This window comes from Hyperolius riggenbachi, chromosome 12, assembly GCF_040937935.1.
Source record: "Hyperolius riggenbachi isolate aHypRig1 chromosome 12, aHypRig1.pri, whole genome shotgun sequence".
Taxonomy (NCBI): Eukaryota; Metazoa; Chordata; class Amphibia; order Anura; family Hyperoliidae; genus Hyperolius; species Hyperolius riggenbachi.
This window is the reverse complement of record NC_090657.1, coordinates 111,716,818-111,742,928: the sequence shown is the minus strand read 5'-3', so window position 1 is coordinate 111,742,928 and position 26,111 is coordinate 111,716,818. Positions and strand designations below refer to the sequence as shown.

At 48.4% G+C, this 26,111-nt stretch overlaps 1 protein-coding gene across 4 annotated transcripts in view; it reads right to left on the bottom strand.

The window, feature by feature from the left end:
• Positions 1 to 12,654, bottom strand: part of TMEM94 (transmembrane protein 94) — a 264,228-nt gene extending 251,574 nt beyond the window's left edge. For 2 of the 4 annotated variants that reach the window (XR_011025302.1, XM_068263428.1), the window contains exon 1: positions 12,539 to 12,654. The gene's annotated coding sequence lies outside the window, so the exon portion shown is untranslated. The remainder of the gene's footprint in view (positions 1 to 12,538) is intronic. The other 2 variants (XM_068263426.1, XM_068263427.1) reach the window with 1 other exon arrangement.
• Between the last annotated feature and the right edge of the window lie 13,457 nt (positions 12,655 to 26,111).

Here is a 26,111-nt window from a genome sequence, read left to right as displayed (position 1 = left end):
AAGCCTGCATTAAATTTCTCAATAACTTTATCCCTGACCTGTCTGGTGTGTTCTTTGGACTTCATGGTGTTGTTGCTCCTAATATTGCTGTGCATATGCCTGAAAAAAGCATTTTGTCTATATATGTGCATGTGTGTGTGCGCACGTGCACAGTGCTTGAGCAGATCAGTTAAACTGGGCCCGTGGCGCACTTCATAACTTGGCGATTTGGGCACCAGAGTTCAACTACAGTAAAGGCAAACTCTGGCTTCTATGGTTAAAGGCAGTAGTGAAGTGACTCCTCTGCCATGGTGATGTGCGACAGAGTTCAACTATTATAGTACATTGCCAAACCCCTGGTTAGCAGCAGTAGCTTATCCTGGAATTACCCGTGGGGGGGGGGGGGGGGGGTTGTGGAGCTGGGGCACATCCTTAGAATGTTTGTTTCAGGCAGCAAAAAAGTACAGGACCTGCCCTGCATGTGAGAGTACTGTTACAAAGCGCTGCATGTCTGTAAACAATGGGGTTCTTTTCTGAGGACTGGTTCCTGAGTTTTGATGGGAGCACACCATTTTAAACATTCTTTTCTCTGATCATTACTAGTTGTTTGATTCACTGAGATTAGTTTGGTACAGTTTTCTTTCTGTATTTTTTTCCATTTTATATTTACCAGCCACTCTGAGCCAACAGTATTCTTCGAAAACGTTTACATAACAATAGAGAGTGGTCTGTGTCGGTTATACCATTTTTCACCTACAAATAACTTAATTTATTATACAATAGTAGGGTCTTTATTTATTTGAGGTGTATCACCATATAACCTGGAGGAGAGAGGATGTTAAAGGAGGCGCTCTCTGACAACACAAAAGACTGCTCCTGGATGATATATGGTGAAAGACAGCACACTGGACTTTTTATATTTCAAATACTTGTGTAGAACTATATATGACCTTGGGTAGCTAAGTGTACAAACTTTTACTATGGCATATGCATTAAACTAAGCCGGCTCAACACGCTCCCGTTATGATCCGGCCAGAAGCTGTACTCACATTGAAAAACCACCAGCAAACATTGCGGTGGCCAGAGATGCACAACACTGCTACAGGCTTTTCAAACTGCAGCACTTGCGGGTCTGGATGAAGAGCAGCTCAGTACTAGAGAAGATAAAGAATATCCCAGACAATAGAAGAAGTTCAGTTTAATTCGTCTAGCCCCCTGCAGTCTAATCAGGTCATCACTGACGTTTACACTGAATCAGTTGCAAAGAGCTTTACCCTATTGCGAAAGATGTTAAAGATTCTTTTTTAATTTATGGCAATTACCTGTCCTGCTGATCCTATGTCTCTAAAGCCTCATACACATGTATTAGGATGGTCGTAGAGCATGGATCAGCGCTAGATCATTTGGGTATCAGTTTGAGGCCGAGTTCTGTTTAGATGCATCGTTAGCCTGCAGGCTAGTGACACATTGGCCTCGATTCATAAAAGGCTTTGCGATAAAATCTAGTCTAGAAAATACAGCATTCGGTATTTTAGACTTTTGATGTTGCTATGCAAGAGGAATGAGGACCAACAGAGCAGCACACGACGGAGTGGCACTGAGCACTCAGGGAGAGTAGGAGAATACTGCCTTTAACTGAGATGATGACTGAGATGATCCACCAGGCAGACCGCCCCAACTGGCAACCTCAGCCACGCACTATCTAGTGAGTGTGTACATATCTAAATATTGTCAGTCACAAGAAAGAGTAGGAACATCAGGTGCTGTAAGGCACCTGTAATTGGACCGTAGCCCACAGTCAGCTGGTATGACTGTGATGAAGAGTGTGGTGATATATTGGGGTGCTGATGATGTTAAAGAGAATCTGTATTGTTAAAATCGCACAAAAGTAAACATACCAGTGCGTTAGGGGACATCTCCTATTACCCTCTGACACAATTTCGCCGCTCCTCGCCGCATTAAAAGTGGTTAAAAACAGTTTTAAAAAGTTTGTTTATAAACAAACAAAATGGCCACCAAAACAGGAAGTAGGTTGATGTACAGTATGTCCACACATAGAAAATACATCTATACACAAGCAGGCTGTATACAGCCTTCCTTTTGAATCTTAAGAGATCATTTGTGTGTTTCTTTCCCCCTGTTCACATGCACTGAAGTGTCAGGCTTCTCGTTTCTTCCTGCAAACAGCTTTGCCCTTGTCTGTAATTCTTCAGTATGTGAAATCCCAGCCAGCTCAGAGGACGATTTGTCCAGCTTGTAAAAGATAAGAGAGAAGCTGCTCTAATCCTAAATAACACACAGGCAGTGTGCATAGAGGGGCCTGGAAGGGGGAGTTCATAGCAGAACCACAACACTGAAGAACTTGGCAGCCTTCCAGACACAGGCCGACAAGTCTGACAGGGGAAAGATACATTGATTTATTACAGAGACAGTGATAGTATAAAGTGCTGCAGTAAGCCAGAACACATTAGAATAGCTTTTTGAACTTGTAGGATGATACAAAACAGGATGCGATTTTTGTTACGGAGTCTCTTTAAGGATAATAAAGGAACATATTCTTTCATTTTTCTGCCTGTGTTCCGTGTAGGTCTGCTAGAAGGGAGCTGCTGCCTTGAGTTGCTTGGGGCAAGGAAATGGGTGATTGTCTTGACCATATGAAGTACTTTGAGTTTCTGAATGCAGTTCCTCTGAGAGTGGTTCCCTGCTAATGGGATTATCTGCCTGGCTTTTTGAACTCAGGAGACGGCCCATTGTCTCAATACACAAAGCAAGACTACCAGAGTCTGGAGACTAAAACAGGAATGTTTGAAATGTACATGACAGCCTACTGGAAATGGGTGAAGGGGTGAAGTCCTTTTGATACCATTTTTTACCTGTGGAAATTGAATTATGTCTGAATAGTGGGCTGGAAATGGAATTGCTTTGAAATCTGTAAGTGTAAACGGGATACTTGTTGTTCTCAGGATACATTCTTACCTGTGAAATCTGCAACCTTCAAAAAGCTGAAACCGGAATCCTTTAAAGTTCGCATATCACAGGAAGATTATGACAAGCGTTCGGTGATGTCACAAACGGGGAAATTGCATTAGTTCCTTGGGGCTGGACATTAAATGCCCCAGGGGACACTTCAGACTATTTAAGAGGGTCCAGAACAGGCACAGCTATCTTCTCTTGGAGGTAGCGAATAGCTAGGGATGATCGCGACTCCTGGTCGAAAAACGGCGTCCTCCTGTCAAACAACGTTCTAACCTAAGCTGGTAACATTCTTTTTCCCACGTTTAATTTTATGCAAATATCCGTGTGTGTATTTTTGTAACTTTTATCTTTTTAACTTTTTACTTTGTTTTTTGTAATCTTTTGTATATATTCGGTTCTGCATTGTTCCACTTTTTTCCCTGGGATATTAAATTATTATTTAATAAGCTTGACTTCTGCTGTACTAAACTAACACTCATAGCCTAGAAGAGATTGACGTGCAACTGTGTATAAATCCATGCCTAATTGTATGCTTGAGCAACACTACCATATAAGATTGTAATTGCATTGTGTGTGGGGCGTTTGTCATACGTTGGCCTAAAGCGCACACCTGACCCAACATACGAAAACGCCAGTGTGAGTAGCTCAACAGCTGAGTGGCTAACAGTATCGTTCGGAACGATTGTTAGTGGTTTTGCTTCACTACAGTGTAAGATTGCAACTGTGTGTGTGTGTGGGTGCGTGGCGTTCACGTATTCGGCCTAAGCGCAAAGCTGACCCGAATACGAAAACGCGGATTGCGCGCTGAGGACTCGACAGCAGAGTGGAAGTGTCTAGCGAACCGCTAGTGGTGGCAGTGAGAGGTGTTCTGAGGGGTCCCAGCCTTGTTTTAGCTCGAATAAGGCTGCTCCCCACTTGATCTGGTCAAACCCGCAGTCGGGAAGCGTATACGCAGGCGTGCCGCGGGCCAGTTCCTGACATAATTGGCTGGCAGTGGTGGGAACGTTTAGTACATTAGTACGCAGTTTAGCTCGCTATTCTGAGTACTAAAGGCTGGAAGCTTGCTAGAAGCAACTAGCCTACAGAAGTCTACTCAGTGCAGAATCTATATACGTTTTTAGTTTTTTTTTGTTCAAAGATACACACTTGGTATTTTGCTTTCCCTTCTCCCCTTTTTTCTTTTTATTTTGCAACACGATGGCTCAAAAAGCATCCAGCTATGCAAGGCAAAACAAAGAGATACTACTCAACCTGTGTGAGCACAAAGGCATCGAGACGGTGAGCGGCCAGACTAAGGAGCAGTTAGTTTGTGCCCTCGAGGAGTATGATGAGGCAGAGCAAACCCATGCTTCAACGTCAGCGGATGCAGCTCACGACACGCCAGAGGAGGAATCTCTCCCCCACAGAATGCGAGGGGAGACGATGTCCTGGATGATCCACCGAACACGGAGATGACATCTCTGGAAGCTGATCTACAGCTACTGAACTCGGCTGATCCTGAACTGCGCCTAAAGCTGATCCTACTGCACCGATAGGCAGAGAAGGAACAAGCGGAACGGCGACACCAGGCCGAGAGGGAAAGACACCAGGCCGAGAGGGAACAAGCTGCCCAGCGACTCCAGGCCGAGAGGGAAAGTGCTGAACGGCAACACCAGCTGGAGCTGGCTAAACTTCAACAGCAGAATCGGTCTGCTGGACCCTCAGAACGCGAAGGTGAGCGAGTGCATAGAATCCCCCTGGATAAGTTCCCCGCTATGGACAAAGACTCTGACATAGACACTTTCCTACAGGGTTTGAAAGGACTTGTCGTCAGTATGGGGTGCCCCGTGAGCAGTGGGCAAGATACCTCACACCAGGGCTGAGAGGCAAGGCCCTGGAGGCGTTTGTAAGTCTCCCCCAGGAGGAAGAAACAGACTTTGAGGCAATTAAGAAAGCCATCATTGCGCGATACCACCTCACGCCAGAGGTGTATCGCAAACGTTTCAGGACAGGGCAGCGAGGTCCTAATGACAGTTACCTGGATCATGCGTGCAACCTGCGCACTGCCTTCCAGCAGTGGGTAAAAGGACTGGCGGTTAAAACCTTTGATGCCCTGCAGGAACTGATAATAAAAGACCAGTTCCTCCACACTTGTCCTGTTGAGGTCCGGCAGTTTGTACGGGACCGAGAGCCGAAGACCGTGGATGAGGCCGCGAAAGTTGCTGATGCCTACACGTCCAATTGAACATCTGATTTTCGGAGGACTACGGCGCCCAGCTGGAAGGGAGAAAAGACTGCGAAACCTTCTCCTCTGAGCACCAAGCGAAGCCTAGTCCCGCAGCCACCTGGAGGTAGAACAGCCACAGTTGACACTCGGAGATGTTTTGCCTGTAACAAACCGGGTCACATCAGTGCTACGTGCCCAGAAAAGAAGAAGGAAGCCCCAAACTCTGACGGGGCTCGAAATGCGTTGTGCGCCACCAGGAATGCAGGTAGCTATGCCAAGAATCTGCAACCTGTCACGGTTGGGGATACAGTTACCACCGGTCTGAGAGACACTGGAGCAGAGGTGACTCTAGTGCACCCCCAGCTTGTGAACCCAGAGGAGTACATTCCTGGCAAATCTATGGCTGTCAAAGGAGTTGGGGGTGTCACCCCCGCCATACCCACCGCCTTGGTCCACCTGGATTGGGGGGCCAGCAGCGGAATGAAAGAAGTGGGGGTAACGGATGCCATCCCCACGAACGTTTTGTTGGGTACTGACCTGGGACGGTTAGTGGCCCGGTATGAGCCTACTCCAAACCCCGTGGAGCCTGCATCCCCAGCAGAAGTTCAGGACTCTTGCAAGGTACTGTGTGATAATGCTGTGCAAGTGGGGAGTGCTGGCGAGGCCCCAGGGACTACGGACTGTGTACTAGGAGCCAGCCCTAGTGAGTCTCCAGTGCCCAGGCCTGGAGGGGGACACGTTGTTACTATGCATGCAGATAATGTTGATGTAATATGTGATGTGTTGCATAATGACATGTGTACAGTGAACGCTCCGTCAGCTGCAGTGGTGACCCGCAGTGCTCACCGGGCTGCAGCAGACGAATTGTCCACTGAAGGGGCTGATGTCACTGGGTCGGGCTCTTCCACTTCAGAGCCTGGCTCTGAGGACCCAGAGGCCTCTCAGTTTGCCACCTCCATGGTGCCTGTGGCCGACAGCACTGAGTTCTCCGAGGCTGTACAGCTTGATAGCAGCCTGGAAGAGCTCAGGGGTCTGGCGGACAGGGCACCGGTGGAGGGCGACAGAGTGAGGGTGTACTGGGAGCAAGGCAGACTGTACAGAGAGGTTATTCCCTCTGAGCCGTCTGAAGTGGAGGAGGCAGACCGGCAGTTGATTGTTCCCCACAGGTACAGGGAGCAGCTATTAAGAATAGCACATGAGGTGTCCCTGGCTGGTCACTTGGGGATCCGCAAGACCAAATCCCGTCTGGCCCACAATTTTTATTGGCCCCACATGGGGACAGATATTGCCTATTTTTGCTGGTCTTGTGTCGCATGTCAGCGGGTCGGCAAAGCAGGTGACACACACAAAGCCCCGCTGAGGCCCTTGCCCATCATAGATGAGCCCTTCCAAAGGGTTGCGGTTGACATCATTGGGCCTCTAGCAATACCCAGCAGCACAGGGAAACGGTCGGGGATACTGGCAGGTCCCTCTAACAGCTGAGGCACGGGAGAGGTCTACCTTTATCACCCCCTCAGGTCTGTTTGAATTTAATGTAATGCCTTTCGGAATGAAAAACGCCCCGGCCACCTTCCAAAGGGTTGTAAATGGTCTCCTGGAAGTTTTGGAACACTGCGCTGTCGCCTACCTAGATGACATCGCCGTGTGTAGCGCCAACTGGAACGACCACTTAGACTGGCAGACTGTACAGAGAGGTTATTCCCTCTGAGCCGTCTGAAGTGGAGGAGGCAGACCGGCAGTTGATTGTTCCCCACAGGTACAGGGAGCAGCTATTAAGAATAGCACATGAGGTGTCCCTGGCTGGTCACTTGGGGATCCGCAAGACCAAATCCCGTCTGGCCCACAATTTTTATTGGCCCCACATGGGGACAGATATTGCCTATTTTTGCTGGTCTTGTGTCGCATGTCAGCGGGTCGGCAAAGCAGGTGACACACACAAAGCCCCGCTGAGGCCCTTGCCCATCATAGATGAGCCCTTCCAAAGGGTTGCGGTTGACATCATTGGGCCTCTAGCAATACCCAGCAGCACAGGGAAACGTTTCATTCTCACGGTGGTAGATTATGCCACTCGCTACCCTGAAGCTGTAGCCCTGAGCTCCATACGGGCAGACAAGGTTGCGGACGCATTGGTGCGCATTTTCTCACAGGTCGGTTTTCCCCGCGAAATGCTCACCGATCACGGCCCGCAATTCATGTCGCGCCTAATGGAATGCCTCTGTAAGCAAATGCAGGTAGAACACATCATGGCCAGCCCTTACCACCCCCATACAAATGGGTTATGTGAGCGGTTCAATGGTACTCTGAAACAGATGCTAAGGGTGTTTGTTGAATCGCAAGGGAGAGACTGGGAGCGATACCTGCCCCACTTACTGTTTGCTTATCGTGAGGTGCCCCAGGCATCCACCGGGTTCTCGCCCTTTGAGCTCTCATATGGGAGGAAGGTACGTGGACCCCTCGATCTCATTCGAGAGGTCTGGGAGGGGCAGGATATGGGTCCCGGGGTCTCCATAGTGGAATACGTTCTAAAGTTCCGGGAAAAGATGGACACCCTGGTGGGGTTAGTGCGAGAGAATCTTACTCAAGCCCAGGCCACCCAGAAGCAGTGGTATGACCACGGGGCTATGGAGAGAGTTTATGAGGTAGGTCGCAAGGTATGGGTTCTAAACCCGATGCGACAGAATAAGCTGCAGGCCGCTTGGGATGGGCCCTATACCATACATAGAAAGATTAGTGATGTGACCTATGTGGTCGCGCTGGATGACCGAGGTAAGCAGCTGAAAACGTACCATGTCAATATGTTAAAGGAACATCATGATAGAACCGCTTGCGCTCTCCCGGTCTGCAGTTTGCTACCGGACGGTGAAGCAGAGGCCCTGGTTGACATCCTGGCCTCCATCCAGGAAACCGACTGTTACCGAGGTGCAGATCAATCCGGAGTTGACAGCAGAGCAGCAGGCTGGGCTATCTGATGTGCTGACCCTTTACCGTGGTACATTTACAGCCCGCCCTGGTCTGACCAGCCTGGCTGTACAACATGTTGACACCGGAAATAAGCCGGTTAGACAGTCAGCCTATAAAGTCTTCCCTGAGGTTCAGGCCCACATCAGCAAGGAGATTGAGGAAATGCTGTCACTAGGGGTTATCCAACGGTCGCACAGCGCATGGGCATCACCTATAGTGCTAGTACCCAAACGGGACCAGACCACTCGGTTCTGTGTAGATTATCGAAAACTAAATTTGATAACTGCGTCAGATGCTTACCCAATGCCGAGGGTCGACGAATTGTTAGTTAAGCTAGCTGGCGCGCAATATCTAACAATCGTGGATTTGAGTCGGGGATACTGGCAGGTCCCTCTAACAGCTGAGGCACGGGAGAGGTCTACCTTTATCACCCCCTCAGGTCTGTTTGAATTTAATGTAATGCCTTTCGGAATGAAAAACGCCCCGGCCACCTTCCAAAGGGTTGTAAATGGTCTCCTGGAAGTTTTGGAACACTGCGCTGTCGCCTACCTAGATGACATCGCCGTGTGTAGCGCCAACTGGAACGACCACTTAGCGCAGCTGTCACAGGTTTTGGGGCGCATCACTGCAGCAGGACTAACAGTCAAGCCTAGCAAGTGTCAGATAGGTATGAAACAGGTACAGTACCTGGGACATGTGGTGGTGGGGGGGGGGGGGGGGGGAAGAGCTTCATCCAGATACTGGGAAGGTAGATGCCATTGTGTCCTGGTCCACCCCCCAAACGAAGAAGCAGATTCAGTCCTTCTTAGGTACTGCGGGGTACTATAGAAAGTTTGTCCTCAACTACAGTGCCCTCGCCAAGCCATTGACAGACCTCACAAAAAAGAAGCTGCCCAAGCAGATTCTCTGGACACCAGAATGTGAACAGTCATTCACAGCTCTGAAGAGGGCCCTAGCCAGCCCTCCCGTGTTGCAAGCGCCAGACTTCAGCCGACGGTTTGTAGTCCAGACGGACGCCTCAGCCTTTGGCCTAGGTGCTGTGTTAAGCCAGGTAAACCAAACTGGGGAAGAACATCCGATTCTGTACTTAAGTCGGAAGCTGCTACCCCGGGAGGTAGCTTACGCCACCATAGAGAAGCAGTGCTTGGCAATTGTATGGGCCCTACAAAAGCTGCAGCACTATCTCTACGGTCGCGTATTCACAGTCGTAACCGACCACAACCCTCTTAGTTGGTTACATCGGGTTTCTGGTGACAATGGCAAATTGCTGTGATGGAGCTTAGTTCTCCAACAATATAGCTTCACTATTCAACATAGGAAGGGGAACAATCATGGGAATGCTGATGAGCTGTCCCGTCAAGCAGAACCAACAATGTAGGTGCTGGCAGAATAATCTGGGAAGATCATCTGCCTTGCCCCATTCTAAAGATGGGAGGTGTGGTGATATATTGGGGTGCTGATGATGTTAAGGATAATAAAGGAACATATTCTTTCATTTTTCTGCCTGTGTTCCATGTAGGTCTGCTAGAAGGGAGCTGTTGCCTTAAGTTGCTTGGGGCAAGGAAATGGGTGATTGTCTTGACCATATGAAGTACTTTGAGTTTCTGAATGCAGTTCCTCTGAGAGTGGTTCCCTGCTAATGGGATTATCTGCCTGGCTTTTTGAACTCAGGAGACGGCCCATTGTCTCAATACACAAAGCAAGACTACCAGAGTCTGGGGACTAACACAGGAATGTTTGAAATGTACTTGACAGCCTACTGGAAATGGGTGAAGGGGTGAAGTCCTTTTGATACCATTTTTTACCTGTGGAAATTGAATTATGTCTGAATAGTGGGCTGGAAATGGAATTGCTTTGAAATCTGTAAGTGTAAACGGGATACTTGTTGTTCTCAGGATACAATCTTACCTGTGAAATCTGCAACCTTCAAAAAGCTGAAACCGGAACCCTTTAAAGTTCGCATATCACAGGAAGATTATGACAAGCGTTCGGTGATGTCACAAACGGGGAAATTGCATTAGTTCCTGGGGGCTGGACATTAAATGCCCCAGGGGACACTTCAGACTATTTAAGAGGGTCCAGAACAGGCACAGCTATCTTCTCTTGAAAGTAGCGAATAGCTAGGGATGATCGCGACTCCTGGTTGAAAAACGGCGTCCTCTCGTCAAACAACGTTCTAACCTAAGCTGGTAACGTTCTTTTTCCCACGTTTAATTTTACGCAAATATCCGTGTGTGTATTTTTGTAACTTTTATCTTTGTAACTTTTTACTTTGTTTTTTGTAATCTTTTGTATATATTCTGTTCTGCATTGTTCCACTTTTTTCCCTGGAATATTAAATTATTATTTAATAAGCTTGACTTCTGCTGTACTAAACTAACACTCATAGCCTAGAAGAGATTGACGTGCAACTGTGTATAAATCCATGCCTAATTGTATGCTTGAGCAACACTACCTTATAAGATTGTAATTGCATTGTGTGTGGGGCGTTTGTCATACGTTGGCCTAAAGCGCGCAGCTGACCCAACGTACGAAAACGCCAGTGCGAGTAGCTCAACAGCTGAGTGGTTAACAGTATCGTTTGGAACGATTGTTAGTGGTTTTGCTTCACCACAGTGTAAGATTGCAAGTGTGTGTGTGTGTGTGTGTGTGTGTGTGTGTGTGTGTGTGTGTGTGTGTGTGTGTGTGTGTGTGTGTGTGTGTGTGTGTGGCGTTCCCGTATTCGGCCTGAGCGCAAAGCTGACCCGAATACGAAAACGCGGATTGCGCACTGAGGACTCGACAGCAGAGTGGAAGTGTCTAGCGAACCGCTAGTGGTGGCAGTGAGAGGTGTTCTGAGGGGTCCCAGCCTTGTTTTAGCTCGAATAAGGCTGCTCCCCGCTTGATCTGGTCAAACCCGCAGTCAGGAACCATATACGCAGGCGTGCCGCGGGCCGGTTCCTGACAAAGAGGACCTCCAGAAGGGTGGTTTACCGTAAAGAGAGGCTGTTGTTAAGCGTTCACAGGGCATTCTTGGTGTCTGCATCTGGAGGGATATACAGTAGATCCCAATGAGAACAAAGGAAGCGATCTCCCTAGGTGAGTATTTTGGCCTGCAGTTGGTGCATGGTAGCTCAACATCAGGGGTACAGGGCTGACTAAGGATGGCGATGTTGTTGCACCAGAAAGTGCTGATGAAGAAGCATATGTCACCACCTCGCTCTTTCCTGAAGACAGTATGATTATGGTCTGCAGCTGTTACCCCAGTGGATGACGGACTACTTTGCTGCCTGGTGCCCACCAAATCACCAACCCTGAGGTTACCCCACCAGTGATGAGAAGAACAGGAGGGGTGAACCTTGCAATAAAGGAGGGAGGGTGGACAAGAGCGACAGGCCGGACTGATAAGACAGGACAGGGCTAGCTGAAATGATACCCGAGTCAGGCCTGAGTCAGCCACTTACATACCTGATATTTAACTATTTCAGGCAGAGGAAGAAAAAAAAGGAACACAGTATATTTATTTGTGTGCTAGGCACTGTACATACCCATGTCTATCTCATCATGTCACTTCAGATATCCTTGAAGATCGGCCTGACAGATGAGAAGAGTAACTGAAGACTGACAGGGCAGGCTCAATGACAGGACTGACTGACGATGACAATTTAAACGTAATAACCAGGACAAATGGGCAAATAAAAGGTGTGGGCTTTAATTACAATAGCATGTTGATTTTAAACCTATATTGGCTGAAAACTGAGAAATAATTATTTTTTCTTATTAAATGCATAAGATAAAATAATTCTCAGTAAAAATTAACACTCAAAAAAAGCCAATGTGTTGCAAAAAATAAATAAAATGTATAGATCATTTAGGTGTGTTAAGCAATGATAAAGTTATTGCCAAATGAACGGACACAGCACTAAAATGTGAAATTTTCTTTGTTATTTTTGCAAGGAAAAACCTTTAAAATTGAAAAAGTTAACACATTGAAAACAACCAAAAACATTGTTTATCCTTTATGCCCAAATTCAGAGCAGTCAGAAAGTAAATAATGTAAGCATGTTTCACCATGTTTAACACAGGACTCGGCTTACAAACAAATTAAACTTGCAATCTCCCTGAATGAAACCTGTTTGTAAGGGGGACGTCTGTATTCATATCATTATCTATATACTAGAAAATGGAACACATAGCCGAACACACACACACACACAAAAAAAAAAGGTCTCTAAAAGCAGGGCATTCAGATCGCAGGTTTTACAGCTGCAATGAAAGCAAAAGCTGTGCATTCCCAGATCACATTTTACCATAATTGACCTCAGTAGGATGCAACCTGTCAGTAACAGCAAGCCTTCCATGTTTTACACTTGCCATGCTCAAAGAGACCTAGGCGAACTCTTTTTATAATGACCTCTCTCTGCCTCCCGTACTCACCTACTGCAGCACACCGATCTCACCAATCCAGCAGCGACCTTTGCCCCACCCCCTTCCTGGGCCACCGGTAAAAGTTCCGTAACTCCGTAAGACCTAGTAGACACGTAACTCCTTTCGTCATCACGCGGAACTCTAGTACGGAACGTAATAGAGTGGGTCCGCGAAAGATGTGGCGCCATCTGGTGTTTAGTTATGGTAAGGTAGTGGTGCTATAGAAGACTATCCTTGATTGCTTAATTTTCTCCTAAAAATGTAAGGGCTGTCGGAGCTCAGTGAGCAGTATCTCCTCTTCAAATTACTTGTGACCGTTTTATATAGCAAGTAGGGCTTTATTTTCTGTATTTTTCTACAGCACTGTGAGGAGTATAAGGTTTTTGTCAGGGCTGCATTGACCTGTGCCTGGAGCCCCAATAGAAAGATAAGGAGGGTGCTCTGAAGCTGAGCCCACCTATGTCCCGTGATGTGTACTCTTTGGGCTGCAGTAGGCTGGAGCTCAGCAGGTCGCATACTTCCCTATCACAGGTTACTCTCCCACCCACTGCAGCTGGGTGAAGCTGGGAGGAAAGCATATGAAAAAGACCTCATCTCTACCCGCTCTCCTCTTTCACTGCCACCTGGATCTCCTCCTGACCCACCAGCACCACCACCAGAGAAACATAAGAGCCGGTGTTGGTTCTGATCATGCTGTCGTAAAGTTTACGCTGCCCCTCATGTGCAGTATGATCCTGTACTGCGACATTTAGGGCTGGTTCAGACGGACGCTTGCGGAGCGTTTACCGCAAGCGTTCGGACCGTCGCGGTAAATGCTCCCATTCAAGTGAATGGGAGCGTTTACACCGAGATTTTGCGCGCTTTTACCCGAACGCGGCGTTCGGGTCCCGATTTTCGCGAGCGTTCAGGCTGCCCCTGGAAGCAACATGTAGCTTCCAGGGAGCGGCCAACCGCGGCGGCTAATGTTCCCCTACGGGAAAAAAAAATGCGACCGCATCACGACGCGACCGAAGGCTACTGAAAGCCTGACCGCGCAGCCGCCGCAACGCCCCCAGACGCGACGCTACGCAGACGTTTGTCTGAACCAGCCCTTACTCTATTATGCTGCGGCTCGATTTCTCCACACTCATACCTCCTACACACACCAAATTTTGAGGGTAGCGAGTGGACCCTAAAACTGCTTCTGCCAAATTGGAGCTTGTTCTCGAGATAGAGTATACAAAGCTATCTTGTGAAACAACTGGACTGGGGGGGGGGGGGGCTGTCATTTGGCACAAAGGTATTTTGGGGATCATAAGTGTGTAGGAGGCCAACAATTCAAATAATTGGGTATGAAAGGACCACTAATGCAAAAAAAAAGTAGGCAGTTAAAATCTGACAGAACCGACAGGTTTTGGGCCAGTCCATCTCCTCATCAGGGATTCTCGCTGTTTTCTTTTTCAACAGCATTTTCTGAACAGCAGTTGCAAAGCCTAACTGACAAAATGGTGTGCAAGTGAGTAGGGAGGCTGGCTGGTATCTTACTATTTTGGTAGTTAAAATGCTGTTCAGGAAATGCTGTTAAAAACAAAGAAAACCTTGAGAATCCCCCATGAGGAGATGGACTGGCCCAAAACCTATCGGTTCTGTCAAATTTTAACAACCTACTTTTTTTGCGATAGTGGTCCTTTAAAGGGAAGGTCCGAGCACTTTAAAAATGAAAAATCCACTTAACTGGGGCTTCTTCCAGGCCCCTGCATTCATCCTGTGCCCTCCTGCGCTCCAGCGTGCGGCTCACTGGTTGCGCTGACGTCATCCGGACTGTACAGCGCAGGCGCAGAACTACTGCACCTGTGCAGTACAGTCCGGATGACATCAGCGATATTCTGAGAGCCGCTCACGCAGGCACAGTGGACATCCTGCCCCGGAGGGGACCCCGGACCACCAGCGGTGAGCGGAGCTGCAGCAAGGGCATAGGACGGCTGGCAGCTGCTGGAGGAAGCCCCAGGTAAGTGTATTTTTTTATTTTCATACAGCTAGGATGTATCCTTTAAGCTCCCACTGATCATACTTATGACAGCTCAGGCTCTACAGCTGCACTCACTGCTGCTTAGCACCCACTGCAGCTTGTCACTCAATACTACTGGTACTAGCCTGCTTGATAGGACTCAGCGGGGCGCCACCACTAGTGGGAGGTTAGCAGGAGCGTTGCTAGGATCCTAAGAGACCTGGGGCACTTTTGGGCACTCCAGATGGAAAACGGGTGTGGCCACGCACCATAATGTGAGTGTGGTCATGGATGGAGCCAAATTTACATGAACTTAACAGTGGTCTAAGTAGGCCTGCCCAGCAAAATGTTGGATGAATCCCCCTCTCCATTAATACAAAAAAAAAATCCCAAAATGCAGCATATCACATAAATAGGCTGTGTCACTTAAACATAACTAGGCAGAGTTACCTGCTTCTGTGCTGGCTGGTCTGGCTTTCTGCTGAGTGGACTGGCCTGCCACCAGGTTATCTGGCAGTTCCCCCATAGCATTCCCTGATGTTATAGTCGACCCCCTCCTATGCACCCACGGGCCTTCCATTGAAGCACCACAACTCCCAGCATGCCCCCATAGAAGAGCCGCAGCTCCCTGCATGCCCCCATAAAGGCATCACAGCGCCCAGCGTGGCACCACAGCACTCAGTATGCCTAGATAGAAGCACCACAGCGCCCAGCATACCCCCGACTGAGGCACCACAGCTCCCAGTATGCCAGCCATTGAAGCACCACAGCTGACTCTGCCTGGGGGACATTTGGGACACGTGCTGTATGATCTTTGGGACTAGCCCTGGAGGTTAGTGTTAAGCATTAGAGAGGAGGAGATTAGCGTTAAGCTTTAGAGAGGAGGAGGTTAGTGTTAGACAGAGGAAAGATGGAAGTTGGAGTCATTGCCAAGCATAAATGTTAACGAAATATAATGGAAATTAAAAATACGACTTTGACAGAACTTTTGACTAGAGTTGGGCGAACAATTCGGCTGTGTTAGCCGAACTGCAGCCGAACTGTTCGGTTGCCCAACCTGTCATTTTGCTGTGGCTCTTACTACTTCCGGGTCGCAATGACCCGGAGTAATACGTCTGCGCTGGCCCGGCGGAGCGCGTCCTAGATCGCGCTCCCGTTGCCGGGCACTCTCTGCGCATGTGTGTGACGTCACTCATGACGTCACACACGTCACTCATGACGTCACACACATGCGCAGAGAGTGCCCGGCAATGGGAGCGCGATCTCGGACGCGCTCCGCCGGGCCAGCGCAGACGTACTACTCCGGGTCATTGCGACCCGGAAGTAGTAAGAGCCACAGCAAAATGACAGGTTGGGCAGCCGAACAGTTCGGCTGCAGTTCGGCTAACACAGCCGAACTGTTCGCCCAACTCTACTTTTGACCTCCACCTCTCCTCTGTCTCACACTAACCTGGCCCCTGCCTCACACTAACCGAACCTTCTTCAATGCCTACTACTAACTTCCTCTTAGTGGTGGTGAATGTATTGTATGTAGGATACTAGAGCAGAATAGCTATGTGTAAATGTAGTCTTGTGTTGTGTGTGCATGAGTGCTGATACTTACTGTGCCGCCCATTCACTTCCACCGCGTTCCATTCAGCTGTAAAAGGCCCCATTATTAGCTGCGACTTAGGCGACTTAGCACACATGCGCAATTGGCAGTTTAAAGCAAACCTGAACTGAAAATTAAAAGTCAAAATAAACATACACAGGTCATACTTACCTCCCGTGTAGTCTACTTCTCAATCTTTTTCTCTTCTCCCGCATCCTGTTTGTCCACTGTGATCGATGGAATTCTCCGTCCTCCATTTTAAAAATGGCAATGACAATGTAACAGTTTCCTGGTCACCACACTGTTAAACTGTAACATCGCCCTCTTCAGCCATAGGGAAACATGGATATTACCTTATACATAATATAATAATAATACAATAACATTTCTATAGCGCTTTTCTCCCATAGGACTCAAAGCGCTTAGGCTCTCTCAGATTCAGTAATTAGTAGGATGAAGTATTCACACAACAAAAGTTATATTTCTGCAAATGCCAAACTGAACAGGTGGGTTTTCAGTCTGGATTTAAACACGTCCAGGGATGGAGCTGTCCTGATCTGTTGAGGTAAGGAGTTCCAAAATGTAGGGGCAGCATGACAGAAGGCTCTGGGACCAAAAGTTTCCAAGTGGACTCTGGGTATGACTAGATTATTAGAACCTGTTGATCTGAGAATGCGGGGATTGCTACGCAGCTGCAACATATCTTTCATGTATCCAGGGCCTAAATTATTCAGGGATTTAAATGTCAGTAGGCCGATCTTGAATAGGACCCTCCATTCTATAGGTAGCCAGTGAAGGGAGTGCAGGACTGGCGTTATGTGGCAGTGACGGGGTTGGTTGGTTAGCAGTCTGGCAGCAGTATTCTGTATCAGCTGTAGTCGGTACAAGACCTTTTTTGGAAGGCCAGTGTAGAGAGCATTGCAGTAGTCCAGTCGGGATGTGATGAAGGCGTGGACTAAGGTTGGCAGATCTTCTGGGGGTATGAGGTGCTTGATTTTTGCAATGTTCTTCAGGTGAAAATAGGATGATTTCACCACAGCAGAGATTTGAGTTCTGAAGTTTAAATCCCAATCAATTAGAACTCCCAGGCTACGCACATGATCAGAGCTGCGCAGATCCGTGCCTCCTATTCCCAGTGGTGAAGACTGCAAGTTAAGTTGTTTTGTTATCATGCTCTGCCCTCCTATCAGAAGGACTTCAGTTTTGTCTGCATTTAGTTTCAGCCAGTTGTCATTCATCCATTGCTGTAGTTCACGTAAGCAGGCGTTTATAGTTAGAGTTGGGTCTGTCACACCAGGCTTGAAGGAAAGATATAGTTGGGTGTCGTCTGCATAGCAGTGGTATGTCAGGCCATGTTTTTGGATTAGTTTTCCCAACGGTAACATGTAAATCGTGAAAAGCAGGGGAGAGAGGATTGAGCCCTGGGGCACCCCATACTTAAGTGATACAGGGGTGGACAGGAAGGGCCCCATAGACACTTTGTGGGTTCTGCCACTCAAGAAGGATTGGAACCACTGAAGAACTATGCCATCAATGCCGCAGTATTCCTGTAGCCTGTTTATCAAGATGTCATGGTCAACTGTATCAAAGGCTGCAGAAAGGTCTAGCAGTATGAGGATGGAGCACTCTCCTCTGTCTCTTGCCATGAGCAGGTGGTTGCATATTTGGATGAGGGCAGTTTCAGTGCTGTGGTGTTTCCTGAAGCCAGACTGGAATGGGTCATAACTGTTGTTTTGTAGGATTTTGGCTTCTAGCTGGAGGTAAACAGCTTTTTCAATTATAGCAATACAAGTACTAGTAAAAACCAGATAGTGTTGTTCCGCCCCTAGTCAAATTTTACAATATCCAAAAACAATCACGGGGCTTTATATGAACAAATAGTCCTTTAACTCCTCTCAGTATGAGTTTTCTTCCATATATATAAGACAGACATGCGGGTTATATTCGGATTCCCAAATCGCACAAAGGTTGCCTGACACGTGTTTCACGGCACAAGGCCGCTTCCTCAGAGGCACTCAGTATACATATACATCTGTTAAAAACATAATATAAATTGTACAAAAAGTTACATACCAATCGAGATTTATGCGTATATCAGGATACAGCGGCCAGTGTAATTAAAAGATCTTACCAGTAATGGACCCTCAAACATAAGTCCGCGATCTAGAGAATTTTCAAAGATAATTCTCATAAATATCAACCGCACTCAAACCGTTATATAGTCAGATGTGTCCCACCACACCATAGCCATAGATCATGCAGTAATCAAAATCAGTCCCATATGTGCACAAATGCACACACATATATGCATACACATCTCCAAGTGATAGATACATGCAAGGGGATCCAGTATAGCTCCCCAGATCAATATGGGCATCAGAAGCCCAGTGTAATAGTAAAAGTGAGAATAATTAAACCCATAGAGTGACAGTATAGAGGCAATATATAATTAACCTCACACCATTATACTGATAATACCTCTCGACATATAAGTAAATTATTATAGTGCAGTGCGCAAAATAAAGATATCATATGTAGGTCAGCATCATATATGGGAGGTTGCATGGACTCAAAAATAGTCCCCAAAACCCCCCAAGCATAGCATCATATTCCACATATGCATATACATACATATACAAGTGCTATAAGAAAAAAGGTAATTCCAAGTAGATCCCAATAGAAATAGTGAAAAGGAATCATCTCAATCCCATATATTATAAAGTCGCAGCCACAAACATACCTGTCAAAGGACTAGTGTATTCATTCAACGACGATATCATGGACGCCAACATGCATCCATGAATAGTGAGAAATACCATAGTGCTGAACCCGTGACTTCATAAACCCCGTGCCAACCAATCCAGAGGGTGGAGGGGAGGAGCAAGAGGGAAGCGTGTCATAAAGAAGGCGAAACCTCGCCTGACTGGATCGCACGCCAGCTGCCTGGAACGCAGGGCGGCGAATCCCGGAAGTGCGTCACAGTCCGCCGGAGATGACGCTCACATCCCGACATGGATCCTTTCCGGGATGTGAGCGTCATCTCCGGCGGACTGTGACGCACTTCCGGGATTCGCCGGAACTGTTCGCCCAACTCTACACTCAACTCATCACACCAACATATACATTTGAGCATATACAGTGGCTTGCAAAAGTATTCGGCCCCCTTAAAGTTTTCCACATTTTGTCACGTTACTGCCACAAACATGAATCAGTTTTATTGGAATTCCACATGGAAGACCAATACAAAGTGGTGTACATGTGAGAAGTGGAACGAAAATCATACATTATTGCAAACATTTTTTACAAATCAATAACTGCAAAGTGTGGTGTGCATAATTATTCAGCCCCTTGAGTCAATACTTTGTAAAACCACCTTTTGCTGCAATTACAGCTGCCAGTCTTTTAGGGTATGTCTCTACCAGCTTTGCACATCTAGAGACTGAAATCCTTGCCCATTCTTCTTTACAAAACAGCTCCAGCTCAGTCAGATTAGATGGACAGCGTTTGTGAACAAAAGTTTTCAGATCTTTCCACAGATTCGCGATCGGATTTAGATCTGGACTTTGACTGGGCCATTCTAACACATGGATATGTTTTGTTTTAAACCATTCCATTGTTGCCCTGGCTTTATCTTTAGGGTCGTTGTCCTGCTGGAAGGTGAACCTCAGCCCCAGTCTCAAATCTTTTGCAGACTCCAAGAGGTAGTCTTCCAAGATTGCCCTGTATTTGGCTCCATCTATCTTCACATCAACTTTGATGAGCTTCCCTGTCCCTGCTGAAGAGAAGCAACCCCAGAGCATGATTCTGCCACCACCATATTTGACAGTGGGGATGGTGTGTTCTGAGTGATGTGCAGTGTTAGTTTTCTGCCACACATAGCGTTTTGCATTTTGGCCAAAAAGTTCCATTTTGGTCTCATATGTTTGCTGTGTCCCCCACATGGCTTGTGGCAAACTGCAAACGGGACTTCTTATGCTTTTCTGTTAACAATGGCTTTCTTCTTGTTACTCTTCCATAAGAGCCAACTTTGTGCAGTGCACGACTAATAGTTGTCCTATGGACAGGTTCCCCCACCTGAGCTTTAGATCTCTGCAGCTCGTCCAGAGTCACCATGGGCCTCTTGACTGCTTTTCTGATCAGCGTTCTCCTTGTTTGGCCTGTGAGTTTAGGTGGATGGCCTTGTCTTGGTAGGTTTACAGTTGTGCCATACTCCTTCCATTTCTGAATGATCGCTTGAACAGTGCTCTGTGGGATGTTCAAGGCTTTGGAAATCTTTCTGTAGCCTAAGCCTGCTTTAAATTTCTTAATAACTTTATTCCTGACCTGTCTGGTATGCAGTGGTGCTCAACAGAGCTCGAATATTCGAGTAGCTCGAATATTCAAGCTCTTTTTCAGCTATTCGAGCTCGGTATTCGAGCTCCGAATAGCTGGAGATATTCGAATGGGCTATTCGAGTGAACTCGAATAGCACATTCACTATTCGCGCTATTCGAGCTAACAGCGCTATTCGAGCTCGAATACCGAGCTCGAATAGCGTCATAGCCCAGATTGATGTCCTCAGAGCCAATCAGAGGGCTCCCAGGCCCTCTGACGGCAGCCAATCACTGAGGGGGACCCTGGCCAGCCCCTACCCTATAAATAGCGGCCGCCATGTTCGGTTTTTCCGTCCTTGCCTGACTTTGTACAGAGAGAGATCTGCTCCTTTGTGCTTTGGCTTAGCAAGAGCTTTATTGTGGTCATTCACCTAGCGTTTTTGCTCACATACACTTCCTATATACACCTATATTGTTGTTAGTTAGATAGACATTGTATTTTAGTTAGTAGTTTGTGTGTTACTAGAGAGCCAGCTGCTGCAGGCAAGCTTACACAACTTTAGGCCTCAGGGCCTGCCTGTGTGGGCAGCTCAGCTGTTCTCTCCTGTCCTCTGTTAGTTTATTTCTCATCTATATCAGTATTTCTGCTGTCCTTTACTAGCTACTGAGTGATTGTATTTTGTATTGTAGTTATATAACTGTACTAGGACTAACTAGGACACTCACTGTCACTGTTTGTTCATAGCTCCTGCGTGTGACCGTGTGTGTGTGCGTGCACTGTCTGTAGTGTACACACACTCTATTTCCTTCTGATTACTGATTAATTATTGTAATTTCTAGTTGTACTTCCTGACTGTTACTACTTACTTACTGTACTAGGGACACTCACTCAGTCACTGTTCATAGGCTAGCTCCTGCGTGTGTGTGCGCGTGCACTGTCTGTAGTGTACACACACTCTATTTCCTTGTGATTACTACTGATTACTGAATCTGATTAAGTTGTAATTTCTAGTTGTACTTCTTGACTGTTACTACTTACTTACTGTACTAGGGACACTCACTCAGTCACTGTTCATAGGCTAGCTCCTGCGCGTGTGTGCGCGTGCGTGCACTCACTGTCTGTAGTGTACACACACTCTATTTCCTTGTGATTACTACTGATTATTGTAATTTCTAGTTGTACTTCCTGACTGTTACTACTTACTTACTGTACTAGGGACACTCACACTCTATTTCCTTGTGATTACTACTGATTATTGTAATTTCTAGTTGTACTTCCTGACTGTTACTACTTACTTAATGTACTAGGGACACTCACTCAGTCACTGTTCATAGGCTAGCTCCTGCGCGTGTGTGCGCGTGCGTGCACTCACTGTCTGTAGTGTACACACACTCTATTTACTTGTGATTACTACTGAATATTGTAATTTCTAGTTGTACTTCCTGACTGTTACTACTTACTTACTGTACTAGGGACACTCACTCAGTCACTGTTCATAGGCTAGCTCCTGTGTGTGTGTGCGCGTGCACTGTCTGTAGTGTACACACACTCTATTTCCTTGTGATTACTACTGATTACTGAATCTGATTAAGTTGTAATTTCTAGTTGTACTTCCTGACTGTTACTACTTACTTACTGTACTAGGGACACTCACTCAGTCACTGTTCATAGGCTAGCTCCTGCGCGTGTGTGCGCGTGCGTGCACTCACTGTCTGTAGTGTACACACACTCTATTTCCTTGTGATTACTACTGATTATTGTAATTTCTAGTTGTACTTCCTGACTGTTACTACTTACTTACTGTACTAGGGACACTCACACTCTATTTCCTTGTGATTACTACTGATTATTGTAATTTCTAGTTGTACTTCCTGACTGTTACTACTTACTTACTGTACTAGGGACACTCACTCAGTCACTGTTCATAGGCTAGCTCCTGCGCGTGTGTGCGCGTGCGTGCACTCACTGTCTGTAGTGTACACACACTCTATTTACTTGTGATTACTACTGATTATTGTAATTTCTAGTTGTACTTCCTGACTGTTACTACTTACTTACTGTACTAGGGACACTCACTCAGTCACTGTTCATAGGCTAGCTCCTGTGTGTGTGTGCATGTGCACTGTCTGTAGTGTACACACACTCTATTTCCTTGTGATTACTATTGATTACTGAATCTGATTATTGTAATTTCTAGTTGTACTTCCTGACTGTTACTACTTACTTACTGTACTAGGGACACTCACTCAGTCACTGTTCATAGGCTAGCTCCTGCGCGTGTGTGCGCGTGCGTGCACTCACTGTCTGTAGTGTACACACACTCTATTTCCTTGTGATTACTACTGATTATTGTAATTTCTAGTTGTACTTCCTGACTGTTACTACTTACTTACTGTACTAGGGACACTCACTCAGTCACTGTTCATAGGCTAGCTCCTGCGCGTGTGTGCGCGTGCGTGCACTCACTGTCTGTAGTGTACACACACTCTATTTCCTTGTGATTACTACTGATTATTGTAATTTCTAGTTAGTGTACTAGGGGACACACTCACTGTTCACTGTTCACACTTACTGATTACCGATTATTGTATTTTGTATTTGTACTGTACTAATCAGTTAGCGATCTAATCACTTAGTGATTAGTGTCACCTCACCCACCAACCCACTCCATTTAAGTACCCCACTTTTCACCCGCCCTTTTAAAAAAATTTTGTGTTTAGCCCAAAACATCTAAGATGTCTGGAAGTGGCAGCCAGCGCGGTTTGGGCAAGGGGAAGGGCAGCAAGGGAATCAGGAGGAGAGGGAGCAGCATTGTGGCAAGCCGCGGCCGCGCCACCATGCACAGTTCCGCAGCAGCAGCGTCAGTGGCTAACATTCCTACTATAGCCACTGGCCGTGGACGCCTTGGGCGCCGCCCAGCAGGAGCATCTGCAACTCACGCTGCAGAGACACAGCAGCAGCAGTGTGTAGCACCTGCTCCGATTTTCCTCCAGCCGGGTCGGAAACGTCCCATTGAGGAAAAGGATGCAGACACTGTGGTGCAACTGATGACGGAGGATGAGCAGCCCGCCATCAGCTCTATATCCGAGGCCTCCACCCTCACCACCACCACCACCACCACCCCTGTTCGCAGCAGCCGCCCAGCAGGGCCTGGGGAGGAGGCCAGTTCACCGTCACTCGCCGACCTGTCATTCAGCAGTCTTTTGACCCCAGGCATCATGAGTAAATTGTCTGCTGTTGTTGGCGATCTTGAGGAGGAGATGCTGATGGGCACTTTGGGGGAGGAGGGATTGGACAGCAAGACTGTGGCGACAGTCAAGCAGCCCATCCATGCATCAGGAGAGGAGTTTGGGGGGTCATCATCCCAGCAGGACATGTTTCAGGAGGGGGAGGATGATGATGACACGGTGACAGACAAAGACTGGGTGCCACCAGCTCCAGGGGATGTCGTCATCAGCAGCTCTGAGGAGGAGGAGGATGCGCTTGTGGGCCTTGCAAGGAGGCGCATCATTGCAAGCATTGGCAGCAGTAGGCAGGTCCCACAGCCTGCTGGTGTCTCAGGCTCAGCAGCAGCAGCATCTGCCAGTACCATCACCAGCTGCACCCAAGCCCCCGCCCCAACCACCACAGGGAGACAGGCAGCAGCGGCTCCAGGCCATAGGGGGTTGTTTTTGTCACCAATCTGGCGGTTTTTCACCATGCCCACAGTGTACAGCAAGTACGCCACTTGCAACCACTGTCAGCGGAAGTTGAGCAGAGGTGCAGACCCCTTAAAGTTCAGCACCAGCTCGCTCATCAACCACCTTGCTGCGAAACATTTCCACCAGCATGAGGAGTTCCAGAGGCTGAAGGCATCTGGTGCTGGCAGTGGCACCACACCCATCACTGCACAGCCTTCAGCAGCAGCAGCAACAGCAGCCACCCGCCCTCCTGCTCCTCCAGCAGCACCAGCAGGAGTGCGGAAACGCACTGCTCCTCCCCCCTCTGCAACTCCTGCCGCCGACACTGAGGCCTGTTCTGGCAGCCAGTCCTCAGTGGCCTCCTCTGCTGTGTCTGCTGATTCCCGTGCCAGCAAAAGGCCACGCCAGAGCCTTTTGAGCGAGTCCTTCCAGGGGGTGGTTAGGGCTCTGCCTCCCAGCAGCCGTCGCGTGCGGCAGCTGAACGGCTTGCTGGCACGGGCCATGTGCTCCCAACTCCTGCCGTACACGCTCGGGCAGGAGGGGAGCGACATGCGTGCACTGCTTGCTTGTGCAGCCCCAGACTGGCAGCTCCCCAGCAGACACTTCTTCGCCCGCAAGGCAATTCCTGCACTGCACCGCTTTGTGATGGCCAATGTGGAGCGAGGGCTGGAGCACGCGGTTGGTGAAAGGGTCCACTTCACCATGGACTCCTGGAGCAGCCACTTCGGGACAGGCCGCTACCTGTCCTTCACTGTCCACTGGGTCAGCTTGGTGGAAGGGGGTGAGGATGGGAGAGCAGCAGCGGGCACAGCAGCAGCAGCAACACAGTGGGTGGTGCCACCCCGCAGGGTCAGGGGAACTGCAGCAGGTTCCTCCGATCCTCTGCCATCCTCCGGCACACCTGGCCAAACCCCCCGCCTCAGCAGCAGCGTGAAGGCCCGCCACTGCCAAGCGCTGCTGCACTTGGTCATCCTTGGGAAGACCAAACTGACGGCAACCCATGTGTTGGCCAAACTCCAGGAGCAGGAGAGGATTTGGCTGACCCCCAGAGGCCTCAGAGTCGGAGAGGTGGTGGCCGACAATGGGGCCAATCTGGTTGCCGCAATAGACAGGTGAAACCTGACCCACATCCCCTGTCTTGCCCACGTGCTGAACCTGGTGGTGCAGAAGTTCTTGCGCACCTACCAGGGGATGGGCGAACTGCTGGAAACGGCAAGGAACGTTGTGCGTCACTTCCGGTGCTCGGCTGCAGCCTGTGCGAGCCTGGAAGACGTGCAAAAGGAGCTGGAGCTGCCACGCCATCGGCTGATCCTTGACGTTCCGACTCGCTGGAACTCCACCCTGGCGATGTTGGAGCGTCTGGTTGAACAGAAGCACGCTGTCAACCAGTACCTTGCCCAGGCCACTGTTTCCGCCGCTCAGAGAAGGGACAGGACCAGCAACATCCCGTCCATCGTCCCCGATGATGACTGGAGGCACATGCAGCAGGTGTGCTTAGTGCTGGCTCCCTTTCTGCAGGCCACTAACATGGTGAGCAGGGACCATGCTATGGTCTGCGAGTGGGTGCCCCTGGTTTGTCTGCTGAACAGGGCCCTCGATGCTTTGCTGGAACAGGGAGCGGCAGCCTTGGACCAGCAGCAGCGTCATGCAGCTGCACAGTCCACCTCTGAGGGGGAGGAGGAGGAGGACTTGGTGGAGGTCCCTGACCTTGCTGCTGATGAGGGGGATCAGCACAGCGCATCTGAGTTGGTGCGGGGGTGAAGAGAGGATGAGGCGGCAGAGGAGGAGGATGAGGACAGCACTGCCGTCGATGTGCCAGCACACGTGGCCCGCCTCTTCCCAATGGCAGCGCACATGCTGACGTGCCTGCGCAAGGACCCCAGGGTGATCCAGATGAAGCAGAGGGAGGACATCTGGATCAGCATGATGTTGGACCCACGCCTGAAGGGGAAGTTGAGCCAGTTCCTGCCACCTGCAGGAGGAGACCCAGCGCAACAAATAAGGAGCTTG